The sequence below is a fragment of the Homalodisca vitripennis genome, chromosome 1 (assembly GCF_021130785.1).
Source record: "Homalodisca vitripennis isolate AUS2020 chromosome 1, UT_GWSS_2.1, whole genome shotgun sequence".
Taxonomy (NCBI): Eukaryota; Metazoa; Arthropoda; class Insecta; order Hemiptera; family Cicadellidae; genus Homalodisca; species Homalodisca vitripennis.
In genome coordinates this window covers 72,469,755-72,476,988 of record NC_060207.1, presented here as the reverse complement: position 1 = coordinate 72,476,988, position 7,234 = coordinate 72,469,755, and positions in this window count along the sequence as shown.

Below are 7,234 nucleotides of genomic sequence, written 5' to 3'. Positions count from 1 at the left end.
CAACTACTGTGGTCTTGTTTGTCATTACAACATGGAACCAATATTAGTATTTTACATTAGTTATAGGCCAATTCATTGTTTTGCTGTCCTAAGGAATATAAATACACTATCTTTATGTTCAACATTATATTTCTTTTATAAATTTTATTGAGAAATTGTGCCCAATGTTTATTTTAGAAGAAGGAATTTTAAATATGTTATCACTTTATTTTGGAGAAATATAAATGCTCTGTATTATTTTTACTAACAAGATATCATTTATTTAACTTACTGTTAAAAATGGTTTGTTTAATTATGAACAAACCAGGGTTCTATATTATACAAATTTACTACAAAAATTAACTGTTTTAAATAATCCACCTTACCCAACAGTGGAACATTTCTATTTTTTTGATAATCACAAATTATGTAAAACATTTTCATATGTTCATTTCATGAGAACAAAACAGGCGATGGTTCACAATAATACTTATTTTTCTCACACTCTTCCTTGAACTCCTGCCATAGTGTTTTTATCTTTTCAATTTTATCAAAAAATAAATTCATTTGCCTGTTAGTTGCACGCAGAATGTTCTCCAGCTTCTTGTAGACCTCAACATCATAGTCCTGTGTAAATTCGGGCTGTCCAAGTGCCCAGTAGTTCGCGATGGCCTCCCCTGTGTACGGATCCTGCTGCCTGAGGCTCTCCAGTAGTCCCAGGAGGCAGTCGTAGTAGCGATCCAGGTGATCGTAGAGCCTCTCACAATCCTCCAATGATGGCTGGGTGATCTGCCCACAGATCAGGTGATCCAGAGACTCCAGGTAGTCTGCTGTCGTAAACTTGCCGTGACAACATTGCTCAGATATCACGTGTACAATAAAAATAAGGTAGAACCCAAACATAGCACTTATTACTTGTCAATCATCATTGTAATGTTTCACATCAATAGCTGTCTTATCAATATTACATTATGTAATTACCACTGTTATGTGCAAGTATAAAAAAGCTCTTTTTGCCTTGTATGTGATTAGCTGCTCTTTAAAAACACTGTGTGAGTTCACGGCAGCTGTTTATCTACACAATGTAGATGCCATTATTGTCCGTCAACTGGAGAATCCCTTATTTGAAGATGCTGAGGATCTCAAGGACAATGTAGAAGAGTACCTTAGACTTCTGGGAGATCTGTTGTTGTGTGTCCGCAGATATGATCCTGTGGGGCTAAGAACTGCAGAACAGTACTGGGACAAGGGAACACCAAGGTTTTTTCAAGAAGAGAATGACGGAGACATCTTCCAGAAACTTACTACTGAGTTTGACTGGCCAAACAAGGAGGCCAGAGAGTTGTTGGCCCTTGTTGATAAAGCCAGGTTTCTGTGGATATCTTTTGAAACATGGTACAATGAAGAGAGAAAGATGCAATGATTTGTGATTCTTGTTTTCTTTAAAAACTTTAGAATGGTAATCAAGAGGTAAATTTTCAAATAAATGCAGGAATTTAGGGTTAGTATTTAAATTACTTTCTTATTATCTTTTGTTCGATTTCTAATTATTTTTCATTTGATGAAAACTCATATCCTTGAGCAGAGAGAATAATTTGCTTTTCTGACAAGTGTTCAATTGATCAGATTTTATGATACTGTAATTAAGTTTTTCTTCTGTAATGCATTGATTGAAATGGATTGAAAACCTTTCGTTCCGACACCCATATAATCAGTACATGTCTTATTTCACAATGAAGATATCAAACACAAATATTATTATAACATTTTTTAGCTAATGTTGTTTTATTACACAACTGTTAAAATAGTGTGTAGATTGAACACATTGATACTTTAATCAAATCCCAAATTGTTTCAGTAGCTGTCAAGAAGTTGATTTTTCATTGTACTGTACATTCTCCATTCATTAATATATTTTTCATCAAATACGTTTACAGCTCTGTTAATGTAAACATATGATAAGTCAACACAAGTTAGGTAATTAATAAAGTAATAAAAACTGTTCTCGGTATGAACAAGAATAAAAGTTACCCATTAGCAAACAAAATAAAAAACTAATAAGAATGTTGAAAGTGAATTACTAGTTGAAAGTTAATTACTCATTTAAAGATTTGTTTAAGAGGAATATCTTCAGTGAGTTATGGTTTTTTAAGAGAATGGAAGTTCCGTTGTAAAGCTTGAAAGTAGAGTAAACTATCTCTTGTTCATACAGTGATAGATTGTGGATTGGGTAATGCAGAATGTCATAGCTCGGCTCTTTTTATATTTATAAATTTTCCCAAATTAGTTTTGTAAAAACATATTTAAAAAATGCACTACAAAGCTAAAGTAAGGATTTAGAATACAAAATAAAGTTTGCAAGAATGGTTATAGTCCAATCGAAACAGCCCCAAAAATTCTCTTCTGCATTTTGAAGATTCCATAATATTTCTCTTAAAACACAACTCCGTACCTCAGGTGCGAGAAAACGTAGCATAGTATACCGCTTTATTACATCTACTACAATTCCAAAAATTTAGAAAGTAAATTTGTAATATGATATATGTTTCAGATTTGGTTTGGGTCAGATTTTGGTGAAAGTTTTATTTTTCATTTAGATTTGGGTAGTTTCAACCTATTAGATATTAATACCAATTGTTATCCTCATTACAAGCAGTAGCCTATCTATTGAAATTTTTTTGTGTTGGTATGTTACAGCTTATTAAATAACTGTGAGAAGGCATAGGGAAATTTATTAGTCTAAGTTATGTAAGACAAGAGGGCCTAAAAGTTATCTCTGCATGACTCCTGCATTCACCACACACCAAATTGATCGGTGGACTTGTGACTTGTCTTTATAAAGGATTCTCTGGTTTCTTCCTAACATATGAAAATACAGCCAACTTTTGAATTTCCATACATTTAGTAAAAGTAAAGTTAAAAAAAAAAAAAACTGTAATGGCCGACACAGTCAAGTAAAGCTGCAGTTTTGTTTTAAATACATGTTTTTACATGAATATATAACTAAATAATTAACATTATAAATTGATTGGAAGTAGAATGATCAAATTTAAATGATAAAATATTGTGGAATATGAATAATCAGCAAACGTAAGTTCCCTTCTAGTGCGTTTAAACATTCAAAAGCCTGTAGCGTTGTGTCTGTTCCACCAAAATTCTAGCTGATTCCAGAGATGCTCTGTGTCATCAAATGTGTAGTTGAGATGGTGAATGTGGCAAAGCTCCCAGTCAAACTCTTTCTGGATCGTTATTAAGTTCAACTCTTCCCTAAGAGCCAAAAACTGTGGCTTGCCCGCCTCCAACAGTTTATTAACAATAGCTGAACAATTGCTCACCTTTTTACTGAATGCCACTATTATGTTGTGTAAGTTAACATTGTACAGGTTAATGCTTGGAAGAATGTCATCAATGTATTTCTTGTTTGGCTTCATCAATCTCTTCACTATCAAGCTGTCAATCTGTACCATATAATCTTCCAACTTTATACACAGGCTGTGGCAAAAACGCATTATTAGTAAAGTGATCAAAATTTTCATTCTTGTGATAAAAAAATAACTCATTGTATGCGCAACTTTGATTTAAGTTTATTTATTGACTGTTACATAACTTAAATTATTATAAAACAGAAACATCAACTCTTTATTGTACATGTCCAATTAAAGAGCAATTTTAGATTGACTGTGATCATAAACATAACGTTTATATGATTTATTGCAATAAAACGGATTACTTGAAACAAGTCCAGTCATATTAATTTAACATGTTGAAGAACAGCTTAATATATGAATATTTTCCTGGTTCCAAAGATATTTTTGGTAGATATGCATTGTATTTATTTTGCCTTCAAAATGCTAAATTGGGGTTATTAGTACTAACAGTGCTGATGACAACAATCCATGTACCGCTTTAAAATTGTTTTTTTTTAAATCTATAACTTGTTTTTTATTTATGAGGAATTGCAGGTATCTTGAAATTAAACCTACTAAAAACCTGAAGTAAAGATACAACCTTTTTATAGTATGTACATGAAAGATGATTGAAAGAAATAACATATTTGTTATATGATTAACAATACGGTATGTAATTTCCCCTTACAAATATCTTTAAAAAGTTCTTCTCTTTAATTATATTTCATTAAGACATTGTAATTTCACTGAGTTTATAGATAATTAAAAAATAATGATTCTAAGTTATAATTCACATCAAAATTGGCAAAAAAATTCTCATCTTTATTTTTAGCCATTAATGGTTACAAATTTGTTCAATATTAGAAATTTTGGCTGTAGTTTCAATCTATAATTTTGAGTGATTAAAACTTTATTTTCTTTACTTTTCCTGTCTTTTGGAGTGTTTAACCCTTTACATTTGAATTTTTTTTACCTGCGTGCCCCTTCAGCTTGTATTTATTTTGGTATATTTATAGTGAATAACAGAGTTGTCTAGCAACCAATTACTTACATGTATACATACACTTATATTTAACTATCTAAAAATCTTAATATCTATTTATTGTTCTTAGATATAAAAAAACTCACATTAAAAGTTTTATATTTCACCATGGTATATCACTAAAAAATCCCTCTCTCGAAAATACATTTACAAAAATTGGATGGTGAAATACCCTTTTAGAGAAAAAATATTCTTGTATAGATAGCGTTACATGCAGTGCTATGTTTAGTATAACACCTAAAGAAAGTCTTTATTTCCTCTAATGAAACATTTTTCCAAGTGGTAGATCTAAGCCAAAGTGGTTTCTGCATGTTTACTTTCTCTTCTGCATAATGATTAGTTACAACAAAAATTTCTTTAAGTATTTCAACAGTAAAAACAACTGAAAAAAATCAGAAATATTCATGGGTTTATTTCGAATACATTCTTTATCCCCATCTACTAAAGAATAAGGAAAATGAGGAAAATTAAATCCACCAAAAATAGTCCAATAGTTGTCAAATCCAGTTTTACATAAAAAAGGTCAGCATGATTAAGTTTAAATAAAATATTTAATAATTGAATCATTACCTCAAGATGATGGTACTATTTAATTTACATAAATAAAATTCAAAAATTACAATTATAAAATGGCTTTGGAAATCCTTTGTTGTACAGCAAATGAATTAAAATAAGTTATACATAATAAAAAAAATTTTATTTAATTTGTTATATTGTACTATATACTTGTCTAAACGATTAGTCCAAGTTGTAGGTAGTAAGTATTTTGTTTGGTCAAAATTAAAGTTATTTGTCTATCGCCAACCCACATTCTACAATTGTATGTGGTGTCTAATAGAACATAAAACATTTTTTAAATTTTTGTTTTGTCAAACACCAGGAATCAATAATCAGGTTTGATAAAATTTGGAAAATTTTATTCAGTGTCTTTTGATATTAAAATCTTTTTGAAGAATGATTTTGATAATGTTAATTAATTACATAGTTTATTTCAGTATTCCATCCATCTTCACTTGTAGATCTATTCAAGCACCTTCTAGAGCAAGATGGCTGCCCTTCATAATTGATGAGACAAAAACTTTATTTTATTAATACTTATAACACTTTAAGATCAATACTTTTGATTTTACAATTTATCAACCATAATCCAGCCCTCAGACTCACAACATTTGACATTTACTACAGCTACTGCTCTTCTAATAATGAACTTGTCCTGATCTCTCCAAAACTATTTGTACATAAGCAGAACGCTTAACCAGTTTTCCTCAACCAGTCAAAATTTATATTGGGAATATTTTTCTGATGAAAAGCTATCTAGTCTGAAAGGCGCTTAGCCTTATTATGTACGAGGGGGTACCCAAAAGTAACCGGAATTGTATTGCTGGCAGCCGGCAGCGTGTAGTACACATTCCTGCCGCTAGGCGTGTGTCGCGCAACCCATTGCGAGCTCAGTGACCCCAGTTCCGTTGTCCTAGTGCATTCTGTTCGTTCGTAGTGACTGTTTTCGCTAACCCTGTTTTGTTCTTGTTTCGTTTTTTGTCATGGCAAGTTTAAGTGAACAACGTGCAGCTGTGAAATTTTGTTTTTTACTTGGTAAAAATGCTGCAGAAACTATTTTAATGTTGAATACAGCTTACAAAGATGATGCTATGGGGAAAACTCAGGTCTACGAGTGGTTCGCTCGATTTAAAAATGTCGATTGAAGACAAACCTCGTTCTGGACGTCCATCAACCTCTCGAACGAACGGACGAAAATGTTGAGAAAATTCGTGAACTTGTGCTCACTGACCGTCGACAGACAATTGAGGAATTATCAGAGAGTAGTGGGTTAACTTGGAGCTCGGTTCAGCGAATTGTAACAGGAGATTTAGGACTGAAAAGGGTTGCTGCCAAATTTTCTGACTGACCATCAAAAGGCACATCGAGTTGAAACTTGCCGCCTTCTGAAAGAACATCTCGAAAATGATCCCGATTTTCTGGAAAAGGTAATTACTGGTGATGAGTCATGGTGCTATGGTTATGACCCAAAAACGAAGCAACAGTCAAGCCAATGGAAGTCGCCATCTTCACCTCGTCCAAAAAAATGTCGGCAAGTCAAATCAAACATCAAAACCATGTTGATTTGCTTTTTTGATGCTAAAGGCATTGTTCATTCTGAGTTTGTTCCTCCAGGTCAGACTGTCAACCAAACATTTTATTTGGAGATTTTAAGAAGATTGCGCAACAGTGTTCGCCAGAAAAGACCCGATTTGTGGCAAACTGGAGACTGGTTCTTCCACCACGACAACGCACCGGCACACACAGCCATCTCAGTTAGGCAGTTTTTAGCCAAAAACGACATGGTTCCGCTGCCCCACGCACCTTACTCGCCTGACCTCGCTCCATGCGACTTTTTTTTATTTCCACACATGAAAAGAGGCTAGAAAGGTCAACGATTTGACAGCGTTGAAGAGGTTAAGAAAAAAACGAAGCACGAGCTTGCAGCCATTTCTAAAGATGACTACAAAAAATGTTTTGATCAATGGAAATACCGTTGGGACAAGTGTATTAGTTGTAATGGAGATTATTTTGAAGGAGATAAGGTCGTATTGTAAAAAATTTGATAATATATAATTTTTATAAAATAATTCCGGTTTTTTTTGGGTACCCCCTCGTACATAGTTTCTTTCACCTCAAAATAGTATTTTTTTGTAATGCTTTTATTTCGGTTTAATTAATTCACTGTAGGTAATTGATTTGTTTTATTTCAATTGTATTTATTTTTCTCTTTGAGTCAATGTAGAAAAAACTAGGATTCACTATGGTA